Source organism: Malurus melanocephalus, unplaced genomic scaffold, assembly GCF_030028575.1.
Source record: "Malurus melanocephalus ecotype Western Australia unplaced genomic scaffold, MMel_1.1 scaffold_30, whole genome shotgun sequence".
In the NCBI taxonomy this organism is placed as follows: Eukaryota; Metazoa; Chordata; class Aves; order Passeriformes; family Maluridae; genus Malurus; species Malurus melanocephalus.
This window is the reverse complement of record NW_026623262.1, coordinates 419,889-447,357: the sequence shown is the minus strand read 5'-3', so window position 1 is coordinate 447,357 and position 27,469 is coordinate 419,889. Positions and strand designations below refer to the sequence as shown.

General features: G+C 40.7%; 1 long non-coding RNA gene across 2 annotated transcripts; it reads right to left on the bottom strand.

The window, feature by feature from the left end:
• Positions 1-27,469, bottom strand: LOC130572176 (uncharacterized). 2 transcript variants are annotated; one of them, XR_008965187.1, is made up of 6 exons: positions 25,166-27,469; positions 24,330-24,519; positions 18,706-18,829; positions 10,843-10,942; positions 8,712-10,035; positions 1-7,016 (listed from the first exon to the last, which is right to left on the bottom strand). It is a non-coding gene; the product is annotated as an uncharacterized LOC130572176 (long non-coding RNA). The 2 variants fall into 2 exon arrangements; XR_008965188.1 differs by lacking the exon at positions 18,706-18,829.

Here is a 27,469-nt window from a genome sequence, read left to right as displayed (position 1 = left end):
ACTTGTTATCAGTAACTCAGAGCAAAGAAGGAAAAATGGTATATTCTTTTATCCATTTAACACATTATTTACAGAAAGTCAAAAATGTGGATAGTGAATTGTAACAAATTAAGGGCCTGATTGTTCTGGGTTTCCATTTGAATAGGAAGTGATTCTGTGCAGCTCTGCTATTCACCTGCAGTTTGGCCTCTCTGTCTTGCCCAAAATCAGTTCCACATCACAGATACCTTGCCAGCAGAGTAAAGGTACTGAGAAGGGGTGCCCGTATTGCAAATGAGGTAGAAAAAGATGAGAGGGAAGAGATGGTACCCAACAGTGAGCTGCTACATTATTTTCCTGGTACACAGTGTTTCATATGATAAAACCTTGAAAAAATTCAYGGAGGAGCTGGCAACTCCAGTTCCCCATATGGCTCCTGCAAGCACTTCCACTGCCTCTGGTGCCTTTCACAAGTTCTGGGTTTGACCTTCATGAACTGGAATTCTTCTGTTGTTCAACCATAAATACATACATRCATACACACACAGAGGGACATATAYGTATATATGTATATATGTATATACACACAAATGTGTTCTTTTAYATCTCTGTCTTTCACTTARTTTTTTGCTTCCAATAGCTCCTTTTATTTTTTTTCTTTTAGAGGAAGGTTTGCCAAACACCAAATGGTCAGAGGGAAGAGTAGCACACAATRGGTTTCAGTCTGGTCCGGTAGAGCCAAAACTGCAGTAACAAAGCCTTCCTAATTCCTGAACTACCTCTAAAAAAAGCTTCAAGCGAGTTCTGCTAACCACCATGAGCATTGCAGCATCCATGCTCAGAACAGCAGGAAGCTTTTCCACATTTTTTCTCTCTGCATTCCCTTAGCTTCAGTGCCTAAGTGTTTGTCCTTGATCTCACCTGCAGACAGAGATATTGCTACCATTTGAAAACTTCGTTTCTGTTTAGGCAATGTATACACATATCGAGCAATAAGGTTCACTGCAGTGGAAGACAGAAATCTCGGAGAAAGCTGGAATCCTGATTGACTCAAAAACATGAACTTTAGAGTCAGGACCACTAGATGTATTTAAAAATACTTCCTTTGGTCATTTTAGAAGCCTCTAAAATTCAATTATCTGTAATACCTTCCTCTGTCAGAGGTTTTYCCCACATGATTCATTGTAATACTGGCAGAGGTACACTTTATCACTCACTAACATTTTTTAGTTTCAAGTAAATGATGGGATAACATCCTCAGCCTCTGCAGCCACACATAATGTGCCTTGGAACCATAGCAGGCGCTTTTCTTCATGCATGGCGRGTTCTCAGTCGGTGCCTGGGTCTTCCCTGTGCAGGAAGGAGAGGCAGGATTGGGTCAGTGCCTCAGTCTGCCTAAAGGACGCGTTTCTAACACAGGCACTGCCTGTGCTCTCCTTGTCTAGGGATACATGGCAGCAGGAGGTGACGTGTCCCCACTTTGCCACTCCTGAGGCCCTCTAGGCTGTGGGGGTGCTGCGAAACTGCTGGGCCCATTTAGAAATGCTTTTGCTGTAATTTACTCGAAATTTGTCCAGACCTTCCCAATAAAATAGCTATCTGTCCCACCACAAAGTTCTTTTTGATGTCCTACAATCCACACAGGTTCCACCTCATGGCATTCCCAGTTCAGGAAGACTTGAGGCACSCATTCACCATTTCTCTAGGAGATTCCCAAGGGCACCCTTGGCCTTCCCAAGTTGCACAGAGCTCGTCGGCAGCACAGCCAGAAGAAAGCACAGCCCACTCCCGGGAATCACACTCAGCTCTGAGCTTCCCTGGGGAATACTGCTGAGTTCAGAAGAACTGCATGGATAAATATTTGCCAAGCTGAAGGGAATACATACGTGCTGCTGGAGGGAGTAGCTTCTCTGGCTGCCTGAATGGCCCCAGCTCCAGCCCCTGGCTGTGCTCACGAGCACCCAGTGACAGCAGATCTGGAGTGCTCGCCATGCCAGGGCCTTACAGCACCCTCCTGACCTTTCCTTTATCAGCTCCCCGGACAGTTCATCCTCTGCACTCAGAGTCATTTGGGTGTTCTGGCTGTGACTCTCTGGAGCTGCACGTCGTTCTTGCCTTGTCTTCGTGCTCAGTCATCCATGCTGAATTATCTTCCACTCCTCCCTCTGGGAATAACTAAGGCTTTGACCTAGTGGGACTGTTTGTGTGCTTAAATGCTTTGATGTATCAGACATCAGCAGCTGCTTGCTCCCAAATCTGAGGTGGCTGAGGATTTCTGGCTGTTTTCAGAAACAGTTTGTGCACTGGGRAGCATAATCTAACTGAAAGTCAGCAAAGGATACAGACTTGGGCATTTTCAAGTATTTTATCTATCATCCTTAACCCCTCGTTTTCTTTAGTTTCCAAACAGCTGTCTTTTCAAATTTTGGTTCMCCTATACAGGATATACAGCTGTAATAAGAAGCATATTTAATTTCATTTCAGAATCCTCAGGGAGAAGGGGACATTCCTTTTTTTACTGATATAAGATCAAGTTTGTAATTTCATTTTGAAGGCTGTTCTGAACAAGTGGGTGAAATCAGGAGACCAGCCCCATTTTTACCCAGGTTTTCCTGAATCCACCTTTGGACCATGACCTAAACAAAATTCTGAGCACAGTTAATGTTTACACCTTTCTTGCACTGTGTAATTCAACTTTCAGCAATATAAAATGGGATAGCAGAAATATTTTTATGCGTTCTTACAATGTCCAGAGTTGTTTGTTACTGYTTTTATTTGAAGGAACTAGACACAATCCTGGCTGCCTTAACCACTGCCTTTGAGAGAGCTACAGCTGAGAAAATCCGCTGCCAGGAAGAAGTGAATAGAACTAACAAGGCTATTGAGCTGGCCAACAGATTAGTGAAAGGTCTGAGGTGAGGTCCTACAGGGCAGGCTAATGAAGCAGCCTACAGAAAGCACTTCTTTGTTAYACACTACTGATCTGGCAATAACAGAGGCACTTAGCAAAGAACCTGATGAGCTGAAAAAATTATGTCATTATCATTCATTTTTTTCATAATAGAAACATGGTTTTGACCTTTGCATTTTCTTACATTTTTGCTTYCTTGTTGTACATATTAACTGTAAGATTACCTGGTAACTAACCTATCCACGAACATTAAGAGAAGTAATCGATTGTGGATATTGACAACGAAGGCAATTTATTAAAATGCAATGACTATATTTGTAAYAATTAAACAATACTAATGATTCTGACCAGGGTTGGGATACAYAGAATCTAACACAATTTGCACTACTTATGATAATTCCCTAATTATCTTTCTGAGATTTGCAATGGATATTTCAGAAGAGAATAAATAATACCAAAGCCATGAATTATCGAAAATCTGTATTTTCTGTTGATCCAGGCTGGCTCAAGGGAATCCATACTCATTGACAGATTTTTTTCATTCATCACTCATCTACTGATATGACTGKTTTTTTTATACACACACATATATACACTTTTTACAGATACTTCATTTTATTGCAGCACTCATTTAGGAAATCTTGTGGTGGCTCACTGCCATTATAGGTTTTGTCCTCTTCTACCCAATACTTTCAAGCTGAGTTTGATATCCAAACACCTASTAAACAGCAAAAATAGAGGATCCATTTGTTATTAAGCAAAATTATATGGCTGACTGTGGCTAGTGAAACTTAAAATATAAAACAGGGTTTAACAGTTATTTCCTGAATCAATAGAAAGGATTTATTGACTAAAAGGGAGGGAGGGCAGTGCAGAGGGCCCATTGTTTCTGTTTAAAGAAGCAAGATGAATGCTTTTAAAATGTTCACATCCTGGCTGAAAGTGTAATGTATTTTAGTGATTAATAATGCCTGTAAAACTAAACCATGTACCTAATACAGAATAATAAAATAAATAACATAGCAGACCTCTTTAAAGTGTGACAATAAATGATTGTTCTAATATTTTCTTCCACCTAACATATCATATTGTTTGGTTCTCCCATGTGCCTCCTGCTGGGCTTGACAAGTGCTGGAATAGCATACGTAGAGAGATGAAAGGCAAAGTGTGGGTATGCTGGGGGGGAGGCATAATGAAAAATAATCTAAAGGAGGAAACAGAGATGAAAGGAAAGAAGGAAAGTTGAGCCATGCACTAGATGAAGACAGTAAAATGAGTTTTAATGGAAAGTCCTTCAGCTGGTACCTCCCAAAGCACCGGCCCCATGAAGAAGGTGGCCAGCTCAACAGATTGGTGATGGGAAGTAGAATTCATTCCTGTTGTTAGCTGTACCCTACTTGGTCAAAGGCAGTAATGACCATATGACAGCTATTTAGTGACTTACAGGAAAAAATCCATTTTAATCCATTCTGTGGTAAACAATGGATCACTGTTTACTATCAACGAACAGTGTAATACTGACACTGCGGTACTGTCAGTGCTGGCTRTTTCTTTGACTTATTTTTGCTAAGAAGATATTCTCTTCTTTTTCTAGTTGTATTTTTGTGAGGAGAATTTCTCAAGATATACAAAAACTACTTTATTTACAGCTTTTTTTACAATGAGCAAACATGTAAAAATTTCTTTAGTAACTGGTCTTTATAAATAAAAACTTATTGTTATGGTAAACAATAAAAAATATTGTTTACCATAACAATAAGTAAGCAAATGTGWGTTTTTTTCTAATTCTTAGAGAAAGTGTTGACCAAACAGCAGAAGAGCTGAGAGTGTCTAGCCAGGATCCCAGGGAAAAGGTTGCCCCAAGTGGCATGTCAAACCTCTTCTTGACTTTATGGCATAAAAGATCCTGCCCAAAAGTATTTTTCTTTTTCTGCCTTCTTCTCTAAGCCCTGGCACTCAAGGACTGTTTTGGGTGGTAGCATGAGTAGTTGTTACTCTGTACCAAGGAATTCTTTGCTTCTGACAGGTGCCAATTATGCTATGGACATCTGCCCTGGAGTATTGAACCAAGCTGACAACTCATTTTATATCAATCAAAAAACAACCATTTTCAATAATTTCCCATCCAGCTGGGACTGAATTTGCACAAGTGACCTATGTATTAGAGACATTACCAATCCACAGAGACATTCAGAACTGTGATTATGTYCTGTTTTCCCACAGAAACTCTTGCATCTGCACAAGAAAGCAACAACTTCTTCCACTAYGCAGGAGGATGCTGACAACTCAATTTTGGTCACTTGCTGCCAAGCTCAACTTGCAACAGTCAACTCACATCAGACTGGAAGGGAATTTTTTGTGTCCAGCCTTGCCACTTGCAAATCCTGTCTATTGCTCCTCTAATCGACGTGGATCTGCGAATCTGCAAGGTAATACTTAARTATTCACTACTGTTTAGCCATTGTAATGGGAATTTTTTAAATAGACACAGCAAATGAACAAGAATTTTAATCCTGTTTTCTGGGTAGAAAAGGAGAGCTGGACTTATCCCCAAATCATTATTAGGAACAAGAGAGAACGTGATACARAAATGTTCCAGAGGGTAACTTCACTGGGATAGTTTATTTTCAAAGTGGAACTGGCATGAGCCCAAATCTCATTYTGCTTTGCACAGATAATACCTTCTTCGCAGATACATATTTTTAAAATACACGGTTAATCAGAAAAAAGCCTGACACTAATTCCATTCCCTTTTTGACTTGTTGAACCATCAGGTTGCTTATATGAATTCCTTCAAACACTTTGTTTAATCAAATAGTATATTTGGAGGCAAAGAATTGGTAAAATGTTCTTCTGGGAAGGACCAAAATATGCCCTTTGCTAGTGTTTGAAGTAGCTTTTGCTATCTGATTAGAGTAGAGATGACAACTAACCCACAGATCTTGGGAATATGGTTAGCAAGCCAGAACAGTAGGCAGGCTCACCTTCTTCTTGTATTCTGTCAAGTGCTGTGCCCTGCTGTTTGCATAAGGGGACCAGCTTTTATTATTCTACTCTGTCCCTGTTACTGTGCACCAGGGCAGCACAAAGGAAGATTTAGTGCTTGGTTATAGTATTTGCTTGATAGCAATTGTTATAGTTAAGGCTGCACTGAGACTTGTGTCTTAACCTGCTGTTCTCCCATGCTCAGAATATTATTTTTTAAAAAAAATCCCTTTCGTCTGAAATTTTTCATGCTTGTTATCAGCTGAAATATGACTTTTTTTTTTTTTTTGCAAGCCTGAATAAAATTCATTCATTCATATTTGAATTATGCAAGGAAGTGGGTGTAAGGAGAAAGGTCTCTTTTTTGCACATTCATAATTCACAAAAAAAAGCTGCATATTACAAGCTGAARCTTTCCAGGTGGCTAGTTTTGACTGAAGGGTAGTCTTCATGCTAATTACAAAGAGAGAATGACTGAAAGAAAAATGAAAGAGAAAAATTAAAAATGACATATATTGTGATTAACTCATTTGTTTTGTAGGTGTGTCATACAAAAGTTACATTGTGAGCCACTTAGAGCAAGTTTAAAGTAACAATTTCATTTAAGTTAAGATGAACTGCCATAATTACATAATATCAATGTTTTGTGCTGCAATATCACTAAGAATCTCCCTACAGAAGCAGCAGAAGCTTTTACTTATGCAAATGTGGAAGCTCACAGTGAAACCAGCACAGAATCTTATGAATCATTAACTTTGGCCAAAAATCCAGTCTGGAGAAGGAGGGCAATGGCGTCAGTGGCAGCAACAGTCCYCGTGCTCTGGATCTCCCTGAATGCTGGACAGCTGAGGAAATAACTCAGAGTTTCTGCAGTTTGTTCCAGCTTACTCCACTGACTGTCTGGGACAGCAAACCACTAAAGCTTTGTTACTCTCTTGTCTTTGCTATATTCCCATAYCTTTGTGGACACAACAGGCAGCACATAATCCAACCAGCACCGTGTGACTGACCCTCAACCGTACCAAGGGATTGTTTCAGCAGAAAGTGCCTGGGCAGCAGAACCTGGGAGTGCTGCAACAGTCTGGCTTAACCCATGAAAAAAAGGTGCTGTGACATAGAGCTCCATGTTCTCACAAAATGCCTGGGAAAAAAATACAAATATATAAACAAAGYAATATAACTGTAATTTTAAACATCTGAAAGAACAACTGGCAATGGCTCACACAGTAATTGCTGACCTTGCTCCACATGGTGCAGAGTTCAGAGAYTCCCCAATACTAGGCTCCCACTAACCTTTTGGAGGCAAAATAAGGACTGTTGGATACAGTGCAGGCATCTTCAGCTTTTTTTTTCTCCTTGACTTTTGGGTGAAGTAAGGAGAAATAAATTTTTCCCAGTGATGCTGCTTATTTTTACAAAAAAAAAAAAAACAACAAAACACAATTGAGTGAATTCTGAGACATACTAGCTTCTGTAAGTAGAAATTTAAAACTTAACTTTTATTACTCCAGGTCACTATTTCAGGGGAAAAAGGTCTTGATCCAGTCACTGAGTGGAAGAATGCTACAATAATTGCTAAATAGAAAAGTGACAGCAGTGTCTGGCAATTCTATAGCCACATAAAAAGTCCCTGGTCTTATATTTACAGTCATCRTAGGCATAAGATCAAACCTCAGCACTGGGGAACAACTGGATAAAAGCAACATCTATCTCAATGTATAAATTATCTATTTGAGTCAAAAAAGGACAAGTGCTAGTGAGAATAAAGACTGAAGAACAGATATGAAGGAAACATGGAAACTATTTTTCTTTTGAATGCCTGATGTTGCCCAAAGTGTAAATGCCCCAGCAACCATTACAACTCTGCTAAAGCCCTTTCCTACTTTCCATTCATCAAACTATGAATGAGATGCCATATACTGCCATATCKCTTGTCTTTCACCAGCCCTGTACTGGGATGACTCTACAGGTGTGTCATACTAGAGATATTTCCTTYCTTCCTAGTTTGGCAGAAACTTGGAAGAAATTATTGATATTGTACTTAACCCATACTCGCAAGTTATGTTCAGAGTATTTATAATAGACTGTTATTTCTTCATCAGCTCTCTCTCTGTTATGTTCTTCAAATATTTGAAGCAGCTTCCTCTGAAAACTGTTCCTACACTTGTATGATAGTTATCTTAACTCCCAAGGATTGCAGCACCCAAGACACGTTGACTCCAGCTGGATTTTTACGTCTATTTTTCTTATCTTATTTGCACCCTTGCATGCACTACAATTCAATGACTGCAATTTGCGCACTCCTTCCTATCAAGCTGAGCAATCTTTCCCAACACATCACCATCCTGATGTGTAATCACTCAGGAGACATAATCATTCACTTAGAACTAAAATAATTCTCCTACCATTTGCTCCTTGCATCCATTCTGCCCTTTTTCTCTGATTTATTGTACTACATTCCTTATGGAAATATTTTGACATCCATCCCCTCTATTCAAATCTTGTACCCACCCTTGGAAGGAGTGCTTTGAACAGAGGAAGGCCAGGATGAGTGTGCATCTCATACTCACCCTTTCATTCCAGTGTCATTTCCCCCACCTCCTCATTATATTCCTGAGCCCTTCACCTCCTTCTAGTTTAGCTGTACCTACTATCTCTCCTGATAGCTGAGTCCTCCCTTCCCTCCCCTGCCCCTCTAGTAAATGTCAGAAAATATTTCCTCAGAGCCTCTGCTACTCAGGATTGTAGGATTGAATATAGGGATCCTGAACCCCAGCCTTGTCTAAGCTCTCTAAATCACTTGACCTCAAAAAGGTTGCCACAGGACAGCACTTACCTACAGTGCAGGCTGGAGAGAAAGTGCAGTTAAGGCACTGAATTCCTCCAGCTCCAAGCTTTGCAGCTTATTCAGACAGCAAGAAAGATTTTAGTGAGCCAGGGCACTGAATTTGTTACTCATTAAGCTTAGTCAAAATTACTGTGAAATTCCTTAATTAAACARTTCAAGCTGAGAAGCAAAATGCTCTCTAATCCAGCCACCACAGTGCCCCACTCAGTCCTGTAGCTTCGCCTCTTCTCACTGCCCTTACGTTCCTATGCTACTTCATGTGCTGCCTGTTGGTTTTGCTTGTTAGTGTCCACCGACCGTCACACTGCAGCGACAAGCAGAAATCTCTTCATGCYAAGTATGACCCAGTGCTGTGCACCAGCCCAGGTTGGAAGTGCATCTTGAATTCCTTGCTCCCCCAGGAGCATTTGATTAAAGGAGGATTTTCGTGGTGTGCTGAGATTCAGAACGTGGCTGCTGTTCAGTGGCTGCTGGTGGCAGTTCTGAGCCGGGACACACACTGGGGCTCCGCTCCTTCTGTGGAGATAAACTGAGTCCTGGGACAAGGAATTCTGCATGATTTGCCCCAGTGTGTGGAAAAGCAGAAACAACAGCATGCTCACACTCRCTGCCAGGCTGCTCTTCTTGCACTCAGGGACTCAGGATGCACCAGGCTTTGAGTGATTCTCCACACAAGGCTTCCACACCTGCTCTCTGATGTGTCTCTTRGAGCTAAAGAACTTGAATCAGCAACACTGCCACTGGAGATGTATGAGGTGAGTTTGGAAACATTTGGAAACTGAGGACATTTCATGAGTGTCCTCAAATCTGCACAGGGCCCTGGAACAGCACTTGCAAATGCAGGAGATCTCACAGCACAGTGTGCCTTTTACAGGCCTCACCAGGCTGAGCCTAAYACCCAAATACACACATGTGCTCCTCTCTGTGCTCAGAGCAATACACAATCTAAATTTATTTCTGCTATTATAAACCTACAAAAACTTCTCTATAGCCCAGAAGATGGCTTGGGAGTCACAAAACAGATGTGTACAGCTGTACACAAGAGAGTTCACAATTTTGTTTCTTTCTAGTACTTGAAGTTTAAAATTAATAAAAACTATGCTTACAATGAAGTTTTAGGAGAATGGAGGTATGTATTTCCTTTATTTCCTGTAGTTTGATTTATGGATTTGCAACCTTACCACTGCAGCCTGAACTCAGAAAGCAGAAAAATTACTTTAAAATTAAGTTGACAGTKCTTTAGGATGAATTATGGATACAATTTTTGGCTTCTGACAGTAATTTGCTTTGGGATATTCTTCTGGCTGAGAAGCTGAAAACAACAAGACACAGCAGCAAAAATATGAGCAAAGAAAAACAACTAATATAATTTGATCGGCTATAATAATAGTAATAATAATAATAATAATAATAATAATATAATTTTTATGCTGAATTTGGCTCCTTTGGGTCAAAACCAAACTAACTTTATCTCATAATCTTTATTTTTCAATTCACTTATCCACAGTGAATATATCTATGTGTATGTGTTTTCCCTCAAAGAATCACTGTCTCCATCACAAYGAAAATAAAATAAAACTTTTTAAATCACCACAAAACTCTTCAATTTATTTAAAGTAAAACCTGCAAGAGGTGAGTTCTAGTGCTCCATTTTACATATAAATGTAGCTTTYCCTGGTACATTTTTCCACAACTCCTTATAGTGCTAACTTGCTAAAAATGGTGCCACTGTTTACATTATTAATTGGAGCCCAGGACTACAAGGAGCTGTTGAAGCACTTGCCCAAGAGACCAGCTAGAACACAGCACTGCAGTGGAAGGATAGTGAGCAGGATGCTCAGACACTTATTTTTAGCTTGGAGTGGCCACAGCTGACTGCAGTCACATCTGGCCACCGGAYGTGCACCTCTCCATGTGAAAGTTGCGGATACTGAAAAGTTAAAAGCATTTTTCAGCTCTGCAGGATTTGTGCTGTTCCTTTCTGCTATACTGATGCACATGACTGTGTATTTTGTGCAAGCAGTTACTGGAAATGCAAACCAGGAAGTGGATGTTGAAAATCATTGTTATTAAATGAGGAATCATATCTAATTTAATTAAGAAATAAATATACGCTTACCAGTAAGCAAATGTCATCAGGTAATATCAGTTGTACTTGYATATCTCTTCCATCATCAGAGTGCTTTAAAACCCTTCTGATTTGTGWACAGTATGTTTCTCTGAAATAGGAAAACAAGGTATTTTCAGATGTTGCATAAAACATGAGTTCAAAAGACTTGACCAAAGAGTATCAGCGAGTCAGTAAACTCAAAATGTATGTTATCAATAAAATACTTAAGAGAACATGCCTAAGGATAGTGTTTTTGGAGTTGGGGTGCAGGAGTTTAATGGGCAAGGAGTTGAAAATTATGACCAAGATAGCTGGCTCTTGTAGCTTCATGCTTGTCTTACAGACTGCATAAAAAATTTGGAAATTATCTTGGAGCTTAAGGTAGTTTCAGGCCTGAGCTATCCTAAAGACTGAAAGTAAGATGTTTCAAAGAAACAAACTGATGATGATGCAGGCATTCATAACATGCGTTTGCCTTGCCATGGTATAATCATCACATAGTCTTTGGACAACCTCAGATGTTAGAAAAATCAGTGTTTGCATTGCAATTATAAAATTTCTTACTTTTAAAATCTGAAGATTGCAGAGAAACTATTTCAGAGAGCAAACAGTAGAAAAATAAGCAAATATTTCATTAAAATATTTTTTGTGGAAAGCCTTCAAGGACTTTGAAAAAGGCACAGTCCTTCTTTATGACCATGTAGAGCTTAAAGAGTCAGCTACCAAGTTCCACCGGAGCTGCATTTGAACTGTAAACTGTGAAACCCACAAAATCCCAGGCAAGGAGATTCCCCTTACTTTTGAAATCTATACATTTCAGACATATTTTTCCATAGCACTTTGTGATATCACACATCACAGTACTTTGTGTTGTCCTTTACATGGGTGAAGTAAAGACTGGCAGCAATCCCACTGCTCACTTTGAAACTGAACAACCACACAAGATGCTGACACAGAAAATCACCCTTTGATTTCTCAAGAGTTAAATTGCATCTGCAAACCATGTCAAGTTCCATTTGGAGTAAGCTCTGGTGTCTAGCGCATTTCTGCCACTGGTTATTCATTCTTTTTTGTTTCTTCAGATAAGAAATACCKGCATCCTAGCTGCTAATGAAAGAAGAGGTTAATTCTGAAATGCTTAGTCACTTTTTTACTGATGCTGTGAAGAAGTGACAGAATCCTGTAGTTAACATGATTCAAAACATAAGGGGATGAGAAGGTGGAGAAAGATTATATAAAATGTATTTATATTGCTTCTACAACTGAATTGTTTTTCGTTTAATGTCACGCTCTCAGTGTGGGGGGATTCTGCATGTGTCATGATTCTACAGATGTTCTTGAACACTACATGCAGCTGCACTACTTGTCATGGGCCAACTGAATAGCAAGATGCTTGTTATGTGTTCTCTCTATTCTTAGTTCACAAAAACATGGAGGGGAAAAAACCCACTACCTGATATCTTGCTTGCTTCCCTTCTTTATACAATCTTTTAAAACATTTTAAAACAAACAGTGGAAACAGTGTACTAAATTCTGTAACACCTGCAATTACAGCTCTATTACCTTTGATAGAATGGTCTTGTTCTTTTTCATGTTTATAATGCTAATTAAGTAATTTTAAGTACCTGAAGAGGTCATATTCCTAACAGTGGGGGGGGGGGCGGTTCTTCAAGAGCTTGATCCTTCAAAAGGTGGAATAATTTCTGCTAAGTCCTGCATATCTTCTGTTCTCAGTGACTTGCAGATGAAACTCAAAACCACTCTAATACAGCAGCACGGCAGAGCCAAATGCTGTCAGAAATTTTATGGAGTCAAACTCCTACTCTTGTCATTTTAAAATCCTGGATTCTCTCCTCCAGGTATTCTCTGTCCTAAACTTTGTAGGTCCAAGAGCACTGTGTTAACCAGCTCTTCAGATGGGACCATACCTTGGGTTCCAGCTTCTTGAAGATCTATCCAGGAAGCAGAACAAGATTTTGCAAGTAGAAAAGAGAAGGGGAAAAAAAAAAAGGGGAGGAGGGGGGGAGGTGGGTCACTTAGAAACCTATAAAATGCTGAAATGTGCGTTATCTAACCCAAGGGAGATAACTAAAGAGCTGTCAGTGCAAGGAGACATTTGGACTTCAGAGGAACAAAACTGAAAGCTGAAGTAGAAGCACATCCAACTAAACCAAACAGGACAAAACTCAAAAAGAAAGAACAACTGCAGAAGATTCTAAGTGTGTTATGCCAACAGTAACTATATGATAAAAAATAGATGCTATAAATAAAAAAAAAATATTTCATTTCTGCATCTCCTACAGTACAAGAAAGACATTAACCTACTGGCACTACTCCAGCAGAGGCTGTAGCAGGAAACCTGTGAGGAGAGGCCAAGGACACTGTGSTTCTTCAGCCTTGAAAAGAACAAGAGGGCAGGGCAATCCACTGCTGTTGGGAAATGCTTCACAAGAGACTACAGAGAAGACAGAGACAGGTTTTTCTTAGATGTGCACAAGGACAGGAAAGAGACAACAGAAGTTAGACCAAGAGAAATTCTGACCAGGGATTACGAAAAATTATTTACCATGAGGGGGATGAAATATTGGCAGAGGGAGCCTGGAAGGCTGTGGCTCTCTCATCTCCAGATGATGAATTTTCTATATCCTCTCCTTGAAAGTAACCACACCTAACAGATCACCTAGACATTAATAGCTATACTTGCAACATTAAAACATACATATATTTACAAGTACAGCTGAAACTGCAAATGCTTTTAAAACATAAAAGATGGATCAATGTAGTATTTTTTTTTCATTAAAAGATCACATTTTTAAAATAAATGTACCCTTTAYGTACAGTTGTATGGGAGGTATTCTAAAGCATCTTGAATTTTGTACGTGGTGAGAACTGCATATATGTAAAATACATAGTCATGTATCGAGTWGATGGAAAAGTTCTTGTTTGTAGGAAGCTGATCAGATAATTTTGTAAATGTATAACAGGGGTTTCTGTTATTAAAGATGTGCATCTGTGAACACAGACTGCCAAAGAAAATGGAATATTCAGTGAGTGTTTTCAGAAGAATGCCAGCAAATAGCATTGAAATACTTTATAGAGATGTGAAGATATTAGTTTCCAGTCTTCAGGTAGTCACTTAGCTCAAAAGTTAAGCAGATGTGACTATGACATCTCTCATTCTGTTTCTAATCAATCTCTAATCATATATATATGGTCTAGTTGTGTTTGTGCATGGACCCATTTTCAGAAATTGTTGTGAACWACCTCATGTAAAACCAGCCTAATAGTGCCTGTGTATCTATATGTGTGATGTATCCTAGATTCAAGCATGTTTCTTAATTATCCTATACCTTTATCAGGTTACACTATGGTCTCCGGCTGCTACAAGAATTTTTAACTTGGCACTACAAACTATAGCTCTCGGTTTAATAATCACAGTATTCCTGCTGATTGGGCAAATTATATTGGCAATAAAAATCAAATACTTTTTGTTAGCTGGCCTCCTGACGGCAGTGAAGAAATACAARTCAATCAGACCTTGAATTATTCTAATTCAAGAGAAGTTAGGAAAGTGTGCATGTTCCCAAGATCTGCTGCTCATTCATGACTCTGCRGTCATAGAAGAGCTTGCAATCTTTGCTGAACTCTGCATTTCACAGACTATTCAAAGTGACTTTATAGTCCAATAAATGTAATTTTGCCATTGCTAGTAAAGGTTTGTATTGACATGACGGTGTAGGGACTCGGCAATACTCTGGGTTTCTCTGGGCCTTGATACATTTTAACTTAGTTTACCTGTGATAGCAATTGTCCAAATGTGAGGCACTCTTGGTTAGATTTCTTTTACTTTAACTCTAGTTTATGGTAATAAAAAATGGTTATTCATTGTGAACYGAACTGCCTACAACTCCAGAGTCAGCTCTGGGGAAGAGTGCAGACACAGATGACACAAATCAGCCATTTAATCACAGATGATAGTATTAAGAAAACATATAAAACGAAATCCAAGCAGACACCAGGCTGAGAAGAAAGACATCCCTCTCCCATGAGTATCACACTAATTCTGGTGATAACTCATCATAACACTGTCCCATTCCTTTTGAGGAATACCAATCTTAAGACCCAAAGGAGCACTGGAGGCGTAAGTGCAACACCAGAGAAGAGGGAATTTTTAGTGTAGCAGTTTTAACTCTATTTTTAATGAGGTTTGCCTGTACTCACTAAGTAATTTTGACTATTAGACTTTTTTAAACRTTTATTGGACTAACAATAAATTCTTAGATTAATTTCTATTCTGTGCCTTTTGCCAATACATTTTTGCCAAACAGAAGACTTGGAGAGTAAGAACTCATCATAACATCGCCAATATCTTTAAGGACCTGGAAGCTGAAACAAGCTCTATAAAGATCACTGAAGCTCACAAGCATTTTTGGCCAGTTGCAGTCAATGCTGCGGTGCTCTATTTTCTCATGGACAAGCTGAATAAAATCAATCCAGTGAATTAGCTCTCATTCAAGGTTACCACTCAGGAAGAGGTCAGCATGTTTGCGTAACGCTGTTTAATCTAGTGCTACCACTAGCTCACCACTTTCCCTCCGGTCACAGGCTTTTACTGCTGCATTTCACAAGTCAGTGCAGTGAGTAAAGCCCTCTTACAACGTGAGACTGCACACAGACTGCAACTGCCTGCGTAACATCCTCAACTRTCATTTACATTGGTCTGTTGGAAAGGGTAAAGCTTACCCTCACAGCCCATTTAGCTMTCCCAGTACAGCATGAACCCTGCATGAGTTGCCATTTATCACTCTGTACAAGTACACCTCTGTGTGTGGCCAAGCAGCCCACAGAGCAGTCCTTTGCCTTAAGATTTCCAGGTCTCCCTTGCATGCCTTCCCAATTCAGCACAGTACAAGGGAATATGGACAACCTTGCTGTAGTCTGAGCTGTTCATGCTGTCAACTGGCTCTGCCAGGCCCCTGGAAAACTCCCTCCTCAGGGAAGAACATCAGTCTGAAACGCTTCCTACAAACTGCATTTGCTCTGAACCAGTCCAGGCTGCTTTCTCATTACAGGCAGAAGAGCACGACGGTTTCACAAACATTGCTGTRGTTGGGGGGCACCTCTGCAGGGACAGCCAATTTTCTCACTCTCCACTTTACATCCCTATCTTAAACACCGGGAAACACATCAACTTTCAAAGTAGCTCTTCATGTCCCTAGTGCTGCTGCCACATGTATATATTCCTCCTAGAATGAGCTGAATGGAGGGCTGTATAATGATCTCTCATTTAGCTTAAAGTGCCATCTTTTCCTTCACTGCATTTTGTCTATGAGAAGTGTGCTGAGTCTTGTGCAGCTGCGTTGGTGCTCTTATTCAGCACAGATCTCYTCTAACTTCTGCACCCATACCAAGAGTTTCCTTCTTCCATTTGAAAAGAGTGACAAACGGGTAGCGGGCAGAAGAGCCCAAAGCTGACATGGATATGGATGAAAATATTAACCTGATAAAAGAGATTTCTTTGCCTTCTAGTGCACATGTTCTGAGCTGGAAGGTAAAATTTCAAATGGAAAAGAGAAAGGGAAGACAAAGAAATTCGGATTCAGATGCTGACCCTACTTGTTTTCAGAGCACATAATATCTACTGAAACATAAATCAGCCACCAGGGAATTCTTGCCCAGTGTCCTCAAGGTCATCTAGAAGTCAGCTACAAGTATCTCACACGAGGATATGTGCAATTACTGACATCAACAAGATGACAAAGACCTGCTCTGGTTGAGGTAGGGATGCTCAGAATGTTCACCACCACACATGGTTGGGCCCTGCCTTTGTTTGATACATTTCTGATTGAGCTGTGTAAGCAAAATACAGTTCTGGTCAGAAAAAAACAYACTGTATTCATTATTTTAAAATTAACTGGAGTTAAACCAATTGCCATTGTCAGGCATGCAAAGATTTAGAACAGATCTAGCATTAAATCATGGATATCTATAGGGAGTTCCCTCGGATCATTTGATTAAATTAAGCTCTTAAAAGTACACTTCAAAAATGTCACCCAGGTGTAGGAGGAAAAGAAAGAAAATAAGGCAACGAAATTAATGTAAATTTGGAGAAATTAAATGTTGTCTCATGTATTTTGACAATGTAGACATCAGTAGGTTTGCCAGACAGATCAGCTTCAGATTTGACTTCAGCGAACTAGTCTAAAGCACAAGCTACTTGCTAGTCATTTTTTTGGCTTTTTCCTCTTGAACCACTTTACAGGTTCAATTTGCATTATAATAGCACTGGCCATGCTTCTGCCCTGTTTGAGGTCATTCCCCAGCCTTTGGGGACAAAACTGGCATCTGACAAGGTGGTCAGTTTCTGGTCACAGAAGTGTTTTAAGTAACAAGCCGTGCAGGCAGCAAGAGCAAAGGGGGAAAAGATGTGAAGTTGAAGAAATGAGAGACAAATAAAACAATTGGGTACAGACAGCAAGAGGAAAGAGCACTGGAACACCTGAAGGGCTCTGACAGAGAAATCCCACTGCACCAATTGTTTTATCATTACTCTGCTTTGCAAACAGCATGCTGTAGGCACCTTTTCTTCGCACCCCATTTCTTTCAACAATAAGACATCAGGCATAATTGGGAATAACTGAGGATCCCAACAGTCTTTGGTTCATGCAGCAAGTTAGGAAAAAAAAAAGAAGTTCTCATTGTTTTTTTGGATCCTTGTGGTGGTTTAACCCCAGCSAGCAACTAAGCAGAACATGGCCACTTACTCACTCACTTCTCCTCCAACAGGATGGAGAGAAAATCATTGGATGGTYATCTCATGGGCTGAGATAATAATAGTTTAATAGTTGAAATATTATAAAAATAATAACAATAATAATACCAAAAAAAGAGAGAAATTATACCCAAGAAAAAGCAATGCTGATGAAAAACAATTGCTCACCACCACCAAGCCAATGCCCAGTCAGTCCCCAGCCAACTTCCATCTCCAGTTTATCACAGAGCATGATGCCATATGGCAGGGAATATCCCTTTGGTCAGCTGGGGTCAACTGCCCCAGCTGTTGTCCTCTCAACTTCTTGTGCACTCYAAGCCTGCTGGAACAGTGTGAGGAGCAGAAAAGGCCTTGACTCTGTGTGAGCACTGCTCAMCAATAATTAAAACATCTGAATTATCAACACCATTTCCAGCACAAATCCAGAACACAGTCCCATACTGCTGCTATGAGGAAAATCAACTCCACCCCAGTCAAAACTAGCACAATCTTAAACTGAGTTTGCTGGACTGGAAAATGTTTGGTGATGTTGGGTTTTTTACTTGTGAATGCAACAAATTTGACTGAAGCCTAAAAACATTTTTACAAATTGGTTTGAAACAGGCTTCTACTTTAATAGTCTAGCCTAACACAACACKCTGTGATTTGATTTTGCATTATGATGATGTATTTACAACAGCAAGTAATAGAGACTGTAGTGAATTCAGATTGGAGAATCTAAAAATCAGTGCTCTTGTTTGATTTTCTTAAACCTCTTTCTGACCTAAGCACCCAAATATCCTCAGTCTGGTCTGGATCCACACCTTGACCATACGGTCCTCTACCAGAGAACGAAATAATTCTAGGCAATTAAGACACTTGCCCATATTCATTTCATCTGCAAAATCTTCCGAGGTGCAAACAAAACACTGGATGGGAAGATTTGCTAAYGCTGACAGTGCATTAGATCACTTGATCCTGTTTTTCCTGTGATACTTATTACTGAATGGAAATCAAATGCATGCATGTTAGGACTAGTAACAGATGGCACTTCTGTTCTGTGAGGAAGAAATAGGGGCAAAGGGGCAGCAAAGTTGAACCTCCCCCCTTCCCTGCCTCACCAGGATTTATTGTGTTGCCCTCCTGTTACAGTTGGCTGTGACTCTTTCTTCTTATAAAGAGATGTCAKAAGTTAGAGAGAGACAGACAATAACCTTAAATCTCATACTGCATTTTACCAGGATTCTGAAAAATAAAAAATAAAAAAATAAAAGCCAGCTGAGGGAGTTGGAAAATGTCAGTGAGGCATTACACAAAGAACTTGATACATTTGTTGACCTTTCTTCTTCCTCCACCCTTCTCCTCTAAGATGGATTTAGTAGTAGTGAGTGCTTAGTGCTATAAGTGCTTTCTTAAAAATAATTTAGATGCTATTGTCTGTCTGCCTGCACTTGGAAAACATAGCTGTTTCAATGAGCCCCTGCTGAAACAGAAGAAAAAGGGTTTATTGAAATGCCTCCAAAAAATGCACCAAAATTTCATTCTTCTTCTTGTCTGCTGAAACCCATCTTGTTCTTGCTTTTGCAGTCTTTTGTTTTATTTTTTTAATTGTACCATTGTATTCAGGGTCTTTTCATTCTTCTCCGCTATTTTACGAATGGCTTGTGTGGTATTAAGAGCTGAAGGCAGAGATGAGAGGAGAAGTGTTTTGAATTGACTAATTTGCAGGCAAGAAATAAAGCTCTTGTAAGGTGGTCCCAGGGGTATCTTTGCCATGAACACTATTTGAAATGACATGTAATCTGGTATATTTCAAAGGCAAAACATTTCCTATTCTAAAGTATCTTCCTGAGCCAGCGTTGGTTTACCTGCTTCCAGAGAATAATAAACTCCACTGAGGCCAAGGAAACTCCTTCTCTCCCCTCTCAAAATTCCTGTTCTTTATCAAAAGGGCAATTGCAGCCAACAGTTTATTTCTGTCCTATCTTTTGCTGCTCTAGTGGCTCATTGCTTGCTACGAATACGTAACTGAATGCACCTCTGGATTAAATACTAAGTAACAGAACCCAGCACGTCGCTGTACAACACAATAAATAATGGTGTGAAGCTCTCTTGTTGTTYCTTACAACAGTGGAACATTTATGTCTGGTTCTCACAGACTTTTAAGATTTTAAGCATTTCACCACATAACTTTGATCTGGCAATTTCTTAATAGAAACTGTTCCTCTTCTAGAGAAATCTGAGTTTAACTGACCCCTTGGAATGTTGTGTTAATACTCTTTCTCAGCGCAATTTCTAGCCTTGCTGACATGCCAAAAGGCTTACACATAAAASTCCACATTTAATTTGTTAAGGCAGAAATCTCAGAAAAGCTTTATGTTTAGAACTTTGTCCATATTTTGATGAAGGCTTAACTRGTCTTATAAAGCAACACATTTAATCATCTTCTATGAACATATTCATATACTCTAAGGAATGGTTCTGTATGTGTATGAATATCCAGAAACTGTACTGCATGGTTTTAAAATATTTTAAAATGTTTTAAATGGGGAAATTTTCCATTAATAAAACCCAATGTTTTTGAGAAAATAAACACTGATTAATATTACAAATCATTTATATTAATTTCACAACTGTTCTGTTYTTAAACTTTTAGTTATAGAGAAACAAACTCATGCTTTGTAAACCTTCTGAACTTTCAYGGACCACTGTTTAAACATTCACTTGTTTTTCTCTTTAACTCTATGAAGAAAAATCAGTGTACARTGTGTCTACAATAACAACCTTATCTTTTTAAAATGTATTTTATATTTATTTTTAAAATTAAAAACATCAGTTACATTGGTGTTAAAAATCCACATGCTTGTGCACAATGTACTGGCTCTACATAGTATCTTTTCAAGTGTGGACTATGATAAATAAATTACATTACTTAAACAGAGATACTGAAGGTTCCTAGATAGAACAAACAAAAGAAATGGATTTGAAATGTTCAAAAAGGAGARATTTCTAAAAGCATGAAAAGCAAACAGTTCTCTCCTCAGCCTAATATTTTTGAGGCGCAGAATGTCCGGRATGCTGTCAGTTTGCATTACCAGTCTCAGCCTTTGAAGGACAGGTTTTGCACTGTGAGTGACCCGAATGTGTGTTGCTCTTGGATCTCTACCAAAGAGAAGTCATGATAAAATACGATGCCCCATAGACAGGTCTTACACCTTAACTGTTGTTTTTCACAAGGTCCTGTCAACCAATCAGGCAATTCTTAATTTATGGGAACTTTGCCCAAAATGTTACTTGGAACTAAATGTGTCCAGTGTTCACAAAAACTTCCAAAGTAGGCAGTGCTGTTCCCCAGTAGTGTTTATCTCCTGGACTGGTTCCCTTATCGATTCTGAGCCATTAGATCAGTCAGGATTAGATRCTAGCACTAGCAAAACAAAACTTTTATCATGAAATAAAAGACTATTCTACCAAGTTAKTTAGCAATACCACTGGTCTAAGAAATTCTACCACAACCAGAGAAATAAACCAGGCCTTTCCATGACTGCTGAGTGCTGTCACATGTCAACAAACCGATGGCATCACACCTCTAATACTCAGTATCTGAGGAAAGTTAGAGTGCTTGGCTCAGGCAGCTGTCTGGGGGAACACCCGCTGCCTTCCGAAATCCCAGAGCTGCCTGCTCTTCTKTATTTTAGTAGCACAAGTCACCAACCTTGCACAAGTATACTTCAGCACCAGATCTGATCCTACAGAAAACTTGCTAACCCTCCTCTGACCCAACTGCTTCCYAATGCCAGCATAAAGACTTCTGGTTAGCCCCTTTACATTGCCTGTATGTAATGTAACCTTTAGTGAGACATTARCTTCTTTTTCTTTTCTTTAGATCAATTTCCAACATACGCACTTCAGAGTGCATTGAAATATTCATATAGGCAATATGCAGGGAAGCCATCAGCAGGAATTGTTTCACTCGCTTTTCAGACACAAGAGCATTTTGCTAATACAGAATACCTAGCCAGAGAGCAGCACAATAGCCTAGCTAAGCTGATTTATTGAAACTATATTTTTGAGGGCTGTTTTTTTCCTTTGGTGACTCATGTGATGTGGGGCCATTTAAACACTGTGTGTAGAACACATGCTTGTTTGAACACTTCATTATTTAGCTCAAAGTAGTACTGTAGTATTGTTCTGTTTAGGGAACAAGTTTGAATTTACCATTGACTCAGGAGAACTTCACAATGTATCGCTGGGTCAAGGACAGGAAGCTGCAGCAGAAATAGCTATGGAAAAGGCATCAAAAGAAGGCCACTGGGTTATACTTCAAGTAAGTCAAAGCTCTTCATTACATCAGTGCTGCACTGCGGTGTTAAAAACTGAAGCGTTTCAAAATAACATGTGCCTAGATGAAAGAGTACTAAAYAGTGATTTAAAACTTCCTTTGTCTTTGCCACAAGGGAAGCACATAACTTCATCTGTATATGTATCACTGAATATCACATAAAATATGAATTGCAACTATCTTGCTTGTAGGGAGTCAACGAACATATTTTCCCAAGCACATGATATCTGATTTACTAATTTATTACCCATTAAAAAAAATCTTTCAGTAAATAAAAGTGTAGGAAAAAGAATTGTTACGCTGTATAATCAGATGAATAGATACAAACAGGGAAGATTGCTGTCATTATGCAGTGCATTGTGCTAAACAGATGCACACGATTTTTTTTCAAATATTGTGCAATATCAAACTGCTTCCTTATGTCTGGGTTTTTCTTGTATCAATAAAATGTTTCAAATTTCAAATCAATAGCTCACTGGGAGGCCTATTTTTTCCTCCCTTCTCCCCCCTCTCCCTCCTTATCTCTGAATATTTATTTTGTAGTAAAGTGGCTGGAGACACTAAAGAAATTACTGAAGAAAACCAGGGAAGGAAGACAGCAGGGTGATTGGTTTTGAGTGTGAGGAACCTGCTTCTTCCCCTAAAGCACATCTCATTCCAGAGTGGGTTTGGGAAACCTCCCATTAAAACAACTGATAAGCCACGACCTGTAATACTGTCTGATTACCATGCTGTGCTGGCTAAATTTGATCAGGCAAGCAAAACACCACAGAAATAAAACTTTAAAAATCTGAGTATTAAACTTCTCATTTTAAAGCCACTTGAAACAGTGAAGTCACTAAAAGCCTTTACAGGATATGTAATAATAAAGCAGAATTAATTTCATTTCTTAAAGATTTGTTCATATAAATATCCCAGAGTGACTGAACATCTATCATCAAAAAAAAACCCCAAAACGAACAAAAAAAAAAAAAAAAAAACCAAACAAGAAACTACTTCTTTCCATTTGAAAGCATCACATACAGTTTCTAGGGAAGTACGTACCTATGTGTATGGGAAATTAAGAATTTGCAGTGACTACAGGTAATTACTGTAGTACAGAATAAGAATTTATTTTGGTTCCATCTAGCTTCATTTGGTTTATCTTGAGATGCATAACCATGTGTTTTTGTGTCTCTAGAATATCTTTTACATATTCTGAGCATGCAATACACTGGAATTAGGTCTTCAGCTCAGGTAAATCAGAGAGGTTCACTACACCAATTTATATTGCTAAGGATTTGGTCCAAAAYATTTGGATCATATACGAGAGGAAAGCATGGCTTGGCTACTAGTTATCATATTTCCTCTGTGCCTTTTAATCTTTGTTTTAGAAGGCTTTTAATGAAAATAATTTTTCTTACTGACTCCAAAATACTTACAAATACAGGTGTATATAMGTGGTAGTTATTAGCCATGCTCAAAGACCTGGTCAAAGAAATCAGGTATTTCTTTGGAACACAAATCTGTATTAAAGAAAGAGCATCCACCTGAATGCTAAGAAACTCACCAATTTTTTAAAAATCTGCTTTTCGACAGTATATTCTAAAAAACCTCTGTGAAAATCACAACGGCTTTTCTTCTTTTTCTCATTTAGAATAACCTCTTCTAGCAATAAAAAAAGGAAGAATCGCCAGTCAGCCGCGCAGCGGCGGGAATGTCACCCAAAGTGCTGACAGACGCACAAAGAAACCCGCGGCTGCAGTCCCGGCCACAACGCGTTTGTCGCCAGCTCCAGCCGAGCCCGCTGTGGCCCCGGCCCGGCCCGGCCGCTGCACCCGCTGGGCGCCGCCTCCCCCGCGCTCGGGGTGCCGGGCTGGGCCAGGCTGCACCGCCCGGGCCGTCCCCCCAGGCCGGCGGCTCTGCCGTAACCTCTGGGCTGCCCTAGGGCAGCGCGGCCCCGCGGTACCTGCCCGGCGCCCGGGGCAGCCGCCCGTCCCCTGCCCGTGCCCGTACCCGTGCCCGTGGGGCGGCCTGGGCCGGGCCGGGCCGGGGCAGCGGCGCCGCGTTCCCGGAGCCAGAGCTCCCCCTGCCGGCCACTGCCCCGCCGGCCCGACCGAGCCCGCCCGCACCCAGCCCGGCCCGGCCCGCGGGGGAGCCCCGGTGGGAGAGGAGAGCCCCGGTGGGAGAACCCCCGCCGACCCTCCGCGTTTGAGACTGGGCAGCGCTGCGGGGCTGGCACGGCGGTCCCGACCTCCAGGGCAGGTTTCCCTCTCGCAGACGCTCGTGTTAACGCTGAGTGGGGGCGTGAGGGACTCCCCACGCAGGGCCGCACCCCCGGCACCTGCTGCCAAGAGCCAGGCGGCGGCGGGGAGAGTCTGTAACCCGCCCCCCGACTCGGAGCCTCCCGCCCGGGCTCATTACCAGTGCGGGAGCCAGCGCGGCTGGAGCGGTGTCAGCAAAACCAAGGCGCATCCTGCGCTTTCTTCTGCAGTTTCCACCCGGAGGACAGGGATGTGACATGGGCAGGAGCCAGAGGTCACCGACCTGCGGGGCTGAGGCGACTCGGTCGACGGCAACCCCAGGCTTCCGCCCGTCGAGCCGGGGTTTGTGCCTGGGGAAAAGCAAACACGGGCATGAACGGGCACGCTCTGTTAACTCCTTTAAATGGCCACAAGCACACTGCTCTTCCTGAGGAATTACACCTTAAACAGACTTGGCGGTTTAATAAACCAGCCCTGGTCCCCTGCCGCGCTGACCTCTGATCCCATAGCAATACAAAGATTTCTGGTAGCGCTGTGCYCGCGCTGCTGCGGCCGAGGGGCGATAATGACCAAGGGTCAGTGGGCGACAAACTATTTCGGCAAAAGGGAGGCAGAAAAGTCCTCTCCACCCCTGAGGGGCATTTGGTGATAATCACTGCCTGTGGCAGTGGCCATGCCTCGCGGGCGGAGAGCCCCTCACTGAACYCGGCATTTGTCAGGTGGTGATGGGAGCAGGCGGCAAACAAGCCCCTTCCCAGCCCCTGCAAGCCAAGCGCGGACGAGAGGGGTGCTTCACAGCCCTCACCTGAGAACACATTGGCCATCTCACCTCCTCCCCCGCAGCCCGGAGCAAGGCAGGTGTGCAAGCTGCCAGCGCCACAGCGGGGGTTTCGTGGTCACGCTGTCCCCGGGGGGAGGCAGGCGAGGCAGCAGTGCAACAGGCCCCGCACACCCGCGGCAGCAGCCCCCGCCCGCTCCCCGCGCCGCCCCGCTCACCTGCAGCGCCCCGCGGCCGCCGCGCTCCGGCCCCGCTGCCGGCAGCTCCCGCTGCGGGAGGACCGACACCAGACGAGGGGAACAAAAGGACGAGATCAGAAAAAGGAATAAAAGAAGGAAATGTAGCGAACACTAAAAACAAGAGGAGGAATTTTCCCCGGGGGAAAGAGAGAGCGAAGCGCTACTTACATGAGCTTTTTTTTTTCCCTGCAATTTCTGCAGAAATTCTGACAATGCACGTGCTCGTTTTCCCTTTCTCATCCCACACAAACCTGTTGTTGTTTTACTTTCATTATTTCACTTTGTTGCATCAGAAATGCTGAATCATAAAACAGGGGTTAGTGAAAATGGTATTTATCTTACAGAAATAAGCGCCACATTATTTTAAAGGCCCCCACACTACTGCTGTTATTATTATTATTATCATCATCATGCATCTTGGCAGGTTGAAAGGTATCTCGGAACAGTAAGAATTCCGCAGTAATTTAACATCCCACAGCAGTACTTTAAAAGCATCAAATAGCATTTTGAATTTTAAGTCAGTACAAGTGTAAATAAATGGATGTACTCCCACTTGTCTGTTGTTTTTAAACTTATGGTGATACTAAAATATTTGCCTAACAGCTTTGAGTTGTAGCAGAATTTCAGCTCATATATACACATGCGTGTGATATTGAATTAAACCATTTGTCATTCTTTTTCCATAAAAGACACAATTTGGCTCTCAGCAAACCATTTGAAATAGAAATTATGATGATGATACCACAGCTCCATTTTATTTTATGGAACTGTATTGATTTTCAAATAGACAATACATGCATTTTTGTAATGGTCTAAAAGAAGATATTCTGCCTTTTTATTTTACAGTCCTTATGCCATTACTTGCTTTCATTTCAATAGAGGTTTGTGTTTTTGAGAGCTGCTACCATAAATTGCTTCATTTAATAAGTTGCTCCTTATTGCTACAGAATAATAATGTTACACCAGAGAGCAGCACTTCATAATTTGGAAGAAATAACATTTTTCTTTTAAAAATATTTCTGTCTCTTTATMCTTGAATTAAAATATCTTTCTGCTGTTTTCTTTCACAAGGATAATCTGATTATTAAAAAATTCATCTTTTTTTTTTTTCTTGCAAGCATCGGGACTTGGGTGTGACATAAAGGAGCTAATTAAAATGGGGAACAAATTAGATTAATTTCCACGGATATAATGGTGATATAAAAGTCTTGTTCTCAACAATGACTCCATAATAGAACAATTTCATTTATGCCTAAGCAGGTTCCTTATTCTGTCTAGTGAGGATTGCCAGCAGTGTCTTAGTGACAAGGTTTTTATTATTTTTTTGACAGTTTGATAGGAAGTCGGTGCTTGCCTCTGTGTTTGCAGTCTCTTCGAAGCTGAATTATGAAAGTTACCATAAAAATACGGATAAAATGTTACCTCCCCAAAGTCCTGTCCATTATGGCCTGCACCCCAATGTGGAGATTGCTTTTGTCATAACTGCAGACAACATGCTCCATATGCTATTAGAGCTGCAATTCAAATACTCACTCACTGGGGAAGGAGTCTCCTAAGCTGTGGAAGACAAGGTCAGTCAAAACAGAGCAGGCTTCAAATTTGTCACAAGACAGTGTGATGGCTATGGGTTTATGTTTGAGGGATTTTTCCCCCTATGTTCACCAATTTCAATAGAATTAGWTATTTTCATACCTGTTTTTTTGCAGGGATGCGATCTGAAATTTGCAGTGAGGGGTCTCTAGTATACACGAGACATAGATGTATGCATTATTTTGTACAAAGAAAAAAAGATCTTGCTGGAATGTTACAATATATTGATCGTGTTGTGCCATTTAGGATACTTTGTCAGGTTGCAAAATGCCATTATTTCCAAATTATAAGGCAGAATTTGCTTTTCTTCCTAACAGCATGGATGTGCACAGGTCTTCCACTCATCTATGTCACAGGATAAATCCTCCGTATCCTTCCTACTATGACATGAAGGCATAGAAATGCTTTCAGTGCATAAAGATACACAAAGTTTATAATTTCCTTTATATTTATGCAGTAGTGGATACCCGAGACACTTGCCTCATGCCACATGGTATCTCTCGAGGATGAAGGCARAGCTAGACAACATAAAGAAAAAATCTTTCAGAAGACAGGAAAATCAGATATTTTATTCCTTCCACCATCAGTGGAATGATACTCACTGATACTAAACTGATTTGTTTTACAGAATATGAAAGACTGRATCTGCTCATACATGAGGTAAGGCATTCTCTTCAAGAACTTAACCTAGGT